This window comes from Schistocerca americana, chromosome 11, assembly GCF_021461395.2.
Source record: "Schistocerca americana isolate TAMUIC-IGC-003095 chromosome 11, iqSchAmer2.1, whole genome shotgun sequence".
In the NCBI taxonomy this organism is placed as follows: domain Eukaryota; kingdom Metazoa; phylum Arthropoda; class Insecta; order Orthoptera; family Acrididae; genus Schistocerca; species Schistocerca americana.
In genome coordinates, this window is record NC_060129.1 from 47315109 (window position 1) to 47327329 (window position 12221).

A 12221-nucleotide genomic window follows, 5' to 3' on the forward strand; every position below is an offset into this window, starting at 1 on the left:
TAACTGTCTCATTTCCTAATCTAATTCCCTCAGCATCACCTGATTTAATTTAGATATTATAAACATGAAATTGGAACCTAATCATATGCTTCTCCTAAGGTGCACTTATAGTATGCCAGACCTTTCTGATGTGTGCTGCTTTTAGATATTTGTTTTCATCACTCTTAGCCTACTTGGTTGATAGTTTACAGCATACAATGAAAATCACTGATTTTAATGATATCTTTTACATGGAATATCTAAATTGATTTGTTTCTAATTTGCAATATCGACTAGCACACTGGACTCGCATTCAGGAGGATGACTGTTCAATCCTGCGTCGAGCCATCCCGATTTAGGTTTTCCGTGATTTGCCTAAACCGCTCCAGGCAAATGCCGTGATGGTTCCTTTGAAAGGGCACAGCCGACTTTCTTCCCCTTCCTTCCCTAATCCGATGAGACCATTGACCTAGCTGTCTGATCTCCTCCCCAAAAACAACCAACCAACAACCAAAATGGAAGGAAAACTTGATGTGCTGGTAGTCTTCCTGTAGTGAAGCCTGAGGTTTAGGTTAGATTGGAATATCACAATTTCATTATGGCATTCTGCATCTAAGTGGCTACAGAGCCACTTTACAACAAGAACATTTACACTGAGCTGACAAAAGTCAGTGTTAATTACATGTACATCTACAGACGGTGGTAGTATCACATACACAAGATACTAAATAGCAGGGCTTTGATGGAGCTGTCATTTGTACTCAATACAAACAGATTTCTGACTGATTATGATGGCACAATGGGAATTAACAGACTCTGAATGCAGAATGATAGTTAGAGCTAGATGCATGAGACTTGCATTTTGGAAATCATTAAGGAATTCATGCAGTGTCAAGAGTGTGCCGAGAGTATCAATACCTCTCACTGTGGACAGTGTAGTTGCTGACAACATTCACTTAATAGCCAAGAGCAGCAGCGTTTGTGTAGAGCTTTAAGATTAACAGAGAAGCAACACCACATTAAATAACCACAGAAATCAATGTGGGACACATGACAAGTGTGTCTGTCAGGACAGTGCAGTGAAATTTGGTGTTAATGGGCTATGACAGCAGAAGACTGATGTGAGTGCCTTTGCTAACTAACAGCATGACATCACTTGCAGCACCTCTTCTGGGATCATGACCATATTGGTTGAACCATAGTTAACTGGAAAACCATGCCCTGCTCATAAGAGTACCGATTTCAGTTGGTAAGAGCTGATGGTAGGTTTCAAGTGTGGTGTAGACTCCATGAAGCCATGGACTCAAGTTGTCAGCAAGGCACTGTGTAAGCTGGTGGTGGCTCCATAATGGTATGTTCTGTGTTTACATGGAATGGACTGGGTCCTCTGGTCCTTCTGGTTATGTTCAGCTGCTTGGAGACCATTTGCAGCCGTTTTTGGGCTTTATATTCTGAAACAACAATGGAATTTTTATGGATGACAATACACCAGGCAACAAGGCCACACTTTTTCATCACCGATTTGAAGAACATTCTGGGCAATTTGAGCAAATGATTTGCTACACAGATCACCAAACATGAATCCCATCGAACAATAATGGATAATTGAGAACTCAATTCATGCTCATAATCCTGCACTGGCATTACCTTCACAATTATGGATATCTATAGACGCAGCTTGGCTAAATATTTCTGCAGAAGACTTCCAACAATTTGGTGAGCTCATGTCACATCAGGTTGCTGCACTACACCAGGCAAAAGTAGGCCTGACACGATATTGTGAAGTATCCCATGACTGTTGTCACTTCAGTGTATGTTCACTGGTTTAGTTACTCGTTTTCAGATTTTATTCTTATTTAAACATCCGATTTCCTTACCCAGTGCTCACTTACAAATTTCTGACTCATTACTATTTATTATCTCCTCAAAATTCTCTGGGCTATCAGCACTACAGAAGTTTACAAAAGGTACTCATGACACAATCATTAAATCAATCAGGCATCCTATGTTCTCTAGTTGAGCTGCTCAACCTTTGTTCCTGTTCTTGTTTATGATTGCTTGAACTCATTTTGATACCTCTTGCTTCCATTTGCTCATTTACTAATTCTTTTTTTATGTCTTTTACTCAGAACCACTAAAATATTCACAACCTTATTCAGAGTCCTTAACATCAATATCTCTGACATCATCTTCTGCAACATCAACACGTCTCGAAATGATAATCTTCTTGTAAATCAATACTGCTTCCTACGTTGCTATACCCTATTAAAATTCCTTAGTCTGCTTTGTGATTCCAAATTGTCTTTCCCAGCTGTTGTGGAAAATATACAAAAACCTTGCTTCAACACTATTCAAGTTGATGGTGGAGAAAGGAGAAGAGGAAGGGAAGAGAAGCAACTAATGATATCAGCTGCACTGGGACTTTATGTGAAAACTGTGACAATGAATGAAAATGTAAGCCAGACTGAGACTTGAATGTGAAATCTACTACTTACTATGTAGGTGCATTAGCTGCTGTATCATCTAAGTGCAATATTTACTGCAAATGCATTTACTATCTAAAACTGACATTTTTAGCTTTCAGTTGCACTATTTAATTCGTGTATATAAAGAGGACATGCATTTAAAATGATTCCTTTCTCTCTTATAAACTGTTACAGACCAGAATTTCTATATTTGTTCCCACTGCTAAATCTCAATTTATTAATATTTTTCCCTAGGTAAATTTGCAGTTTCATTAACGTATTCCACAAAACAATCACAAACTTGATATTTAAGTTTGAGAGTGTAGACTATAGCTGCTTTACCATAATCAATAAAAATGAGAAAAATCTTTCACCAAGCAAACCATGAGTTCAGTGAGGCCTATTCAAATCAGTATGAATAACCTGTAATGTTTCTTTTGCTTTGTGGCATTGTTTCGAAAACATAAATTGCACATTTTGTTTTCAATACAAATTTTAGATTTCGTAAATCCTGATTCTAAATCTGTTGGCAACCCATCAGCTAACTTATGTTTACACAATGTATTCAAATAGTTAAAATCTACACATTGAAGAGTACAATGCTATTTCTCCTTTACTAAATGCTACCCTTACTACCAACACTATTTGTATTAATCTCTTGTTTGTAAATTTTACTTGTAATTTGACACATCATATCTACTTTCAAAGCAGTCACAAGTAGGTTATTGTCTTTATCAAAAACCTTTGAGATATTGCCTACTGATAAAATTTTATGTTTTTCTGTTATTTTAGCATAGGTAATCAAATTTCTGTCCATGCCTGTGACATAAAGTACATTTTTCATTTCAGTTGGAATCATGTCATCATAAACTAAAATGGTATTTAAATTTGTTCTTTTGTAACTTGCAAAACCTTACCATCCACAATTTGTACATTCACAGGTTCTTTTAAAGTTATGCACTCAGAAAAATAACTTTCATTATTAACAGCATGATCTGTGCAACCATTATCCAATAACCAATCAGTCTGTATGTTGTTACCTGACTCAACATCATTACACACCACTGAATGTTGTGCCTCTGTTACAAAACTGCTTATTCCAGTTTCATTCTGTTGACATCGTCTCCATCTTGGGTGATGACTGCCTCCTGAACCATAGTGTTTACTGTGGATTTGTGACCAGATTCTGTCCCTGCTGCAGTTATCACTCTGCCTATTTTGCCAATTGTTGTGCCCACCTCTTCAATGATGTCTGCCATGTGTCCATGAATCGCTGCTTGTTCCTTACTGATTACAGTCCCCCTTGAAATGTCCTGGTTTGCCACATCCATAACACAACTGTTCCTAGTAGCTCATACCAGTCTTGTTTTCAGCATGAAATCCATTGGATTTTACACTTTTATTTCCATCCTAGACTTTCAACTTCATCATCTGAAGTATAGTTTTAACATATTTGATTGCCTGATATTCTTCTTTCAAAACTTCATTCAAATTTTGAATATACTTTAAAGATTCAGTCTAGATTCTCAGTGTGTGATTTATCTTCTCGTTTTCCATCACTTTCACATCCGCTAATTTTAATTCATTCACTGTTTTTTCAAAAATACTGAAGAATGTTGTCATCTCACTATAGCCTTTTAATGTCTTTTTTCCAACTAGCTCCTGCACAAAATGTTTCATTATCTCAAATTTTCTTCTCTTATCACTCAGGAATTCTAGCTGCTTGTTCAAGACTGTGGTCCTTGTGTATGGTTCATTATAGTCATATTTTCTTCATCTCAAGTATGTGCTCTGTATACACTCATTTTTGCTCCTGAAGCCACTGTATGGCATTCCTTCATTTTCAGTTACATTTCTATTTCCCATTTCCAGTTCCCATAGCCTTCTCAATCAAACAACAGTACCTTAATTTCATCCATGTCCAATTTCACTAACCACACTTTTTGAATGACAATCTTAATTTTTGTTTGCAACTGGTCAGTACTTTTCTGAATGACAGTCTTCTTCTTTTTTTTTTTAAATTTATGATGTTGGACTGCTGCCATGTCAGGAATGTTTATTTAGAAAAAAGTAAATACAATATATCAGTCTTGGCCCAGTGACCACGTTCATACCACAGAACTAACTCAATAACTATTGTATAGTAAAAAAATAATAATCACTGTTGAGATCCCTATTGACACAGCCAATATTATCAAAATAAATCTACCATGTTCCAACAGTTTAATAATAATCTGAATACATTTTTGGTAACAATGGTGAACTATGTGACAAGATACATAAACCAATGTGTAAACAATATGTTAAATGACAGATTAAAACTGAGTGCCGGACTGAGACTCAAACTCAGGACCTGTCTCTGCAGTATCCTTTCTTTCAGGAGTGCTAGCTCTGCATGGTTCACAGGAGAGCTTCTGTAAACTTTGGAAGGTAGGAGACGAGGTACTGGCAGAGGTAAAGCTGTGAGGATGGGGCATAAGTCATACTTGGGTAGCTCAGTTGGTAGAGCACTTACCTGCGAAAGGCAATGGTCCTGAGTTCGAGTCTCGGTCCAGCACACAGTTTTAATCTGCCAGGAAGTTTCAATGTGTTAAATGTTTAGATAACAATTTCAGTTAGATAAATTACTCACTGTAATGCATTTTTGGTTAACTGTCTTTTCCCACACCTTGCAAAATCACATCACTGAGAAACGTACATGCAGAGGACATAGATGACATATCTGCAAAAGTAATTAAAACACTGCTCACAGTACCCAGCAAAACCCCTGATACTCCTAACAAGCTTGGTAACTGAGAAGCATCTGTTCCCAACATGTCTGTATTCAGTTACTGTAGCACCTTTTTTGTAGATGTGTTTACAAGGGGATCGTGGAAACTATAGATCTATAATGGTTATATCCACCTTATCAAAAATTATAGAAGCATCTATTCAAAACAGAGTTAAAGCTCATAGAAAAATAAAAAATTCTGGAGGAAGCACAGCACTGATTTAGGTAAACAAAGTCCAGAAAAACAGCAGTAACAAGTTCGATGGTACACAGAATCAGAGGAATAGGAGAAAGTTGGCAGTTTATTCCTGGATATCTCAAGAGAATTAGACTGTTTTTCCATACTATTTGCTTAGATAAAATGTATAGATAAGGTATCAGGTGGAATGCAGCTGGTCTAACTAAATCATTTGTGGAAGTAGAGGGCAATGTGTAGACTTAAGATACAAAGTGAACAATTTGGTGAGAACTTTTTACCCAAGTTTTAAAGTAGGAGGGTACAAACAGCACTTAAATCAACACTCAATCCATAATATCTCCAATTTATGTGAATTATTTGACAGAAACCATGAAAGAAGCTCACTGTAAGTTATAGTTTGTTAAATCTTTTAGAAATAATAGCTATCACAGACACTGAAAGGGCAAACAAAAATTTTAAGTGAAAGCAATCTACTTGTACATAAAAAGGAAACAATCTACTTGGAAATACTTGCAAAGAGAAGAAGAAATGAAAAGGCACTAAACATAGGACATTGCATAAGTTGATACTAACTGACAATGGATGCATTTATGGCTTGGGAAAATCACATGCAAAGGACCTGCTCAAAAGAGAACAACAGCGTATTTTATGTGAAGAAAATGTCACACACCGTTGATATAGCTGCACTATCAAAGATGTACTATTGCAGAACTCATCCACATTTATTGTATCATATAGTAACACATGAGAGTGGAGCGGGAAGCAAAGTGAACACATTGCATTAGCCTCATTTGACCTTGCATGTTACTATAGCAGAATCTCAATGAATGGTGGAGGTTCATGTATCTATGTAAAAAAGGTATGTCAATTAAAGTAAGATATGATCTTTTAGATCTAGGTGAGGACAAACATTTCGAACATTCCGCTGTTGAAATAATAGGACCTGGCATAGCAAAAAAATTAGTCATTTTTTGTGTGTACCACTCTCCCAGTGGAGACTTTGATATATTCTTCTCAAAACTGAATCAAAGCTTAGACCAGGTTTCTGGACCAAAAGCAAATGTAATTATCTGTGGTGACTTAAACATTAATATGATGAAGCCTGATAAGGCTAGCAACATATATGTGAATATTCTAAGCTGTTATGGAATATCCTCCCTTGTTAATTGTCCAACTAGAATAATGAAGGAATCCTCCTCATCTATAGATCATGTAGCTACAGATATTGATAGTAAAAAATGTCACATTGTTGTCCAAAACCTGGGCCTAGCAGACCACCTCTGCCAGATCTTAAAAACTAACATTCATGTAGAAACTCCTCCTAAACTTTGTACATACAAAAGAATGTTTTCCAAATCAGCCCTGCATCAGTTTAAATCCCAGCTAGAATATGAAGATTGGAGGGAAGTCTATACAGAAACCAATTCAAATCAGAAATTTATCAAGTTCATGTCAATTTTTAAACTCAGATTTGAAGAGATGTTTCCCAAAACTCTTTATCAAATTAAAACTACAAAGAGAAATCAGTGGGTGACTACAGGTATCAAAAAATCCTCAGAAACTCTTAGATATCTCAACTCCATAAAAAATAATCAATCTAACCCAGAAGTTCTGCAATCCTACAAAAAGTAAAGGAAAATTTACAGAAAGGTGTTGCTAGCTGCAAAAAAACTTTCAAACAACAAAATATTACTTGAAGCTGAAAACAAGAGCAAAGCAGCCTGGAACATCGTCAAACAGGAAACATCTAACTCTGCTAAAAAGACCTCAATTCACATATTAAAAACAAAGATGTACTAGTAGGTAACCCTAAAAAATTAAATGATTTTGTAAACTCATATTTCAGTAGTATTGCAAAAAAATTACAGCAGAAATTTCCAGATACGTATGATTTACCTACTCAGAACCAGCCAACAAATTCAATGGTGCTCTTGCCAACTACAGAAAGGGAAGTGGCACTAGTAGTACACCAACTAAAAAATAAAACTTCAGTAGGACTTGATGAAATCTCAGTCTGCGTAATTAAAGATTGTATAGACTCCATAAAGGGCCCATTAACAGACATCATTAATGAATCTTTCGAATCTGGATACTTTCCGGAGTACCTAAAACAAGCAAAAGTTATACCTATCCTTAAAAACAGAGATGTGGAAAATGTAGAGAACTACAGGCCGATCTCTATACTGTCTATCATTTCTAAAATAATACAAATACTAGTCAAAAAGAGACTGCTAAATTACCTGAATAAATATAATCTTCTTTCCAATGACCAATTTGGTTTTAGGCCCGGAAAATGCACACAATATGCTATAGCACAGTTCACTAAAGTAATTTTAGAAGCACTGGACAAAGGTGAAAATGTAAGTGGTAGCTTTTTAGACTTGTCCAAGGCCTTTGATACAGTTGACCACAAAATCTTACTTCATAAATTAGCGCAAATAGGAATAACAGGTGTGACAAAGAAGTGGTTCAAATCATACATGGAAAACAGAGTTCAACGAGTTGAGATATCACAAGTTTCAAACAATTCCTTAATAAAACACCTGTCTGACCCAGAAAATGTGAATATAGGCGTCCCACAAGGAAGTGTATGAGGCCCAATATTGTTTCTTATATACATTAACGACTTCCCACAAAGTATCAGACATGGCAAAAAAATACTTTTTGCTTATGACAGCAACATAGTAATAACAGGTGAAAATCCAACACAACTGTCAGAAAGAGCAAACGAGACTCTCAATGATGTCCACAACTGGTCATTAAAAAATAAAGTAACCCTAAATGTAAAGAAAACTAACTATATTAACTTCCAATTGAACAAAAAACACAATGCCACTAGAATAAAAGTTAATAATAATGAATTAGAATGTGTAACAAGTACCAAATTCTTAGGGATGAATGTAGACAGCCAACTGAAATGGACAAACCATGTCAACATTTTGGCAAAGAAATTATCCACAGCATGCTATGCTCTTAGAATCCTTGCACCCGTATGCAATAATATCTGTCTTAAAATAACATATTACAGATATCTACACTCAGTCCTCAGCTATGGGATCATGTTTTGGGGAACAAGTGCCAGTAACATACAAACTGTGTTCAAAGTACAAAAAAGAGCCATAAGGATAATAACAAATAGCAACAACAGGGCCCACTGTCTAGAATTATTTAGAAAGCTAGGAATTCTAACTGTTTCTTGTGAGTATATCTTTCAGAACATAATGTTCATTAAGAAAAATCTCAACATGTACAACACAAACAGCCTAATACATGACCATGAAACAAGAGCTTGTCACCACCTCCATCTAGGTAGAAAGAACAAGGCAAAGACGCAAAAAAGTATATTTTATAATGGGATAAAACTTTATAACAAATTACGACAAGAAATTAAAGAAATAAATGAGCCCCTCACTTTCAGACAAAAGCTTAAAACCTTTTTAGTAAGTAAAAGTTGTTATACTGTAAAAGAATATTTAACATAGATGTAGATTATTAGCAACATATGACATTATCACCAAAATATTATGTAATTATAAATATGTGTATGACTAGTTATAAAAACTACACAAAATATGGGAAACCTGTTTAATTGTAAATGTATGTGTGCTCATGTGTTGTAATCTGACGACATCCATACAATATTTATTGTTCCATGGATGAATAAATATATAAATAAATAAAAAATTGCATATCAACAGATTGCTGAAGCTGCAACAAAAGCAATCAGGTGTATTGGAAGACTGTCCTCTCAAAACTTATTCAAGGAATTTCAGATATTAACAGTCCACTGTATGTGACACTCGTGTATATCCAATTAAATTTATGTGTCATTGTTAAACACAGAACTGCAAAATTACAGACCAACAATCAAAGATGATTATTACATCAACAGCAGCAGACTACAAGTGGCTGATAAGAATCCTGCCAAAGGTAGGTGCTTATTATACAACAAATTACCACAGTTAAAAAATGTAAAAGCTCTACCAATCTTCAAAATGAAACTAAGAGAGTACATGAATGCAACATGTTTATACAATGTCAAGGAATACATTGAGACTAGTCCAAAACAACTAGAAAGAATTGTAGTAATGAGGCAAAATCCTATGTCATGATATATAGATTGCGCCAGTCAAAAAACACATGGAATTTTTCTTGTGTTTAATGAACAGTTAAGTGTTGGAGCAGAAGCTGAAATTTGATGATGGTAACTAGTAAATTACATTAGTAACAAAGTTTTTAATTCACTAGTGTTTTCATATGTTACAGCTATACATAAAAGGCAATGTCCTGACAGACTTACTCATTTACTTGTTGACTGTCTCAGCATCACCGAGCCCAAACCACAATTTGTGGTGTGTGTTGATCTTACACCGTAGGTATTGTTAAAGGAGGGAAATGAAGTTCAACCCCTAGGTGGGTGATAAAGGGGATGAAATATTTTTTCTAAATATAACACTAATAAGGCAATTTTGAAGACAGGCCTATGAAAACTGATATTTGGTTCCTTGTTGAGAAATACAGAAATACGTGTTTCATATTTTTTTGAAATTTAGCTTCTATAGGAATGAAGTAGTGGGTAAAATGTTATTTTGGGAATAAATCATTATTAAAGAACTACTATGAAAACAACATATATGAAAATTGGTATTTGAATTCTCAGTTAAAAATAAACGAATACTTGTTTCAGTGGTTTTGGAAATTCAACCCCTAATGTTGAAATGTTTTATGAAACTATCTCATTGTGAAAGCATTTTAAGCCACATCTATAAATTTGTAATTTTGCTACTCTGTTGGAAATAAACAAATACACATTTCACTGTTTTTGGAAATTCAGCCCCTAAGCAGGTGAAACATGGTGTGACCAATTTTAAGAAAATATTTCGTTACATAAAAAAATTTTGAAGCCTATTTTATGAAAGTCAGTATATAGCTTCTTGGTTGGATATTAAGAAATATGCATCAGGGTATGATAGTTTCTATGGAAAAATCACTGCAAGAATTCAAAAGGTATGATTAATAAAAACCTTGGAACTGAGCTACCATAGACAGTTTTTGGCCAGAGGTACATTCAGAAAAGACCATGTTTCCAACTCCTTACTTAGTGTAAAAAGTTTAGAAGGTGCTGCAGTTGTGAATAACATAAAAATTCAATTAAAGAGAAACGAAAATCTCTACAGACCATACAGTGTTCATGAGCAAAGCAGCAGGCAATAAGGTAGTTTATACATATACGTGTATGTAAGACAACTGTAAAATAATATGAGTGCTGAAGTTGCAATTTACCATGTACCTGTGAACTTTAAATGTGCTCTGCTGTATCCATTATCACACTAAACAGTGGTACAATGCTGATCTAAAAAATAAATTTCAGGAGTGTGTATTAAGAGAGCATAGTGAATAAAACACTGTGGAGGTGAAACTCACACAGCTACTTTTGTAACACAACCTTTGTTTACTGCCAGACCACTTGGAGCACTGCAGGTTTATCAGTCCATAATCTCACATATCACTAAGAATAATCGATTTTTGAAAATATAATGTAACTGAATAGATAACAAAGCTATTCTGCAAGTGGCAGCAAGACAAAACACATATAAAGGTATTGAAATTTCCAAACTTTCTGTCCAACTGGCTTCTTTTTCTGGTAGAAGGGTTGAAGGGGAATAAAAATGGTTCGAGGGAAAGGACTGGTGAGACTTAGGAAATAGGGAGACTTGAGAAAAGTCACTTGAAACCCCAGGTCAAAGCAGATTTACTGAACATGATGTAAACCCTAGTCTTTCCTTCTCATCCCATGTGGTTAGTCTCCCCTGACCTGGGCTTCTGGCCAAGTTTTCTGATTTCTCCACACTTCCTGAAAGTCATCCATTCTTTTCCTTCATCCATATTTCATCCCCTTCAACACATCTGCCAGAGGAAGGAACCAGTGGCTCCAAAAGCTTGCAAATTTAAATACCTTGCCCCAAAGAAAAGACACTATAGTGATGATGCAGCCACTACGAATAAAGCCACAAAGAAATTAGTGTGGACATCAGCTGCCATTGGGCATTGATTTAAATCAATAGGGAAAGCTGAAAATTTGTGCTGGACTGGTATTTGAACCCTGTTACCTGCTTACTAGGCAGATACGCTGAAAACTGTGCCATATAGACACAGTGGTCGTTACAACTGCAGGGTATACTGACACACTCACATGCTGCTGATTGCACTACTTGCCCATTATCCTTATTCCTCATGGCATTTCACTGAATCCTGTAAGAGTTTGAGCATGCTGTGCATCTGCAAAGATGGGGCAAGGAGGTGGGTGGAATCGGACACTTCCGTAATCCCACAACCTCAACTGACGATAAAGAGAAACCTGCCATCTAAAGCTGTAAAACACTCCTATGGCACACAAGCAGCAATTTAAACTCTCGATGTATCAGTGCCAGATTGATATAAATCTTCAACACAGACCTGCTTTGACAATTAAGATGTAAAATTAAGTGTATTTATTTGTGTCTAGAAAAAGCTTGTGGAGTATCAGAATGTGCAGATCGCTAGATTCCGTGCAAAGCTATTATGGGACAAGGAAAGTACCTCTCTTTGTAAGTACAGACAGCAACAGAAACTGTATCAGAAGGATCAGGTGATGGACAAACAAATTTTGAAAACAATAGGGTCCCAATATTTAAAGAAAAGGTGCCCTTGACTTGTTGTTAAGCCAAATTAGCATGCCATAAGCTGTTTTATGTTTTCATCACTTCCATGTGGAAGGGATACAAAGTAAATGTGGGATAAGAGACAATATGTTCCACCTTTTAATGCG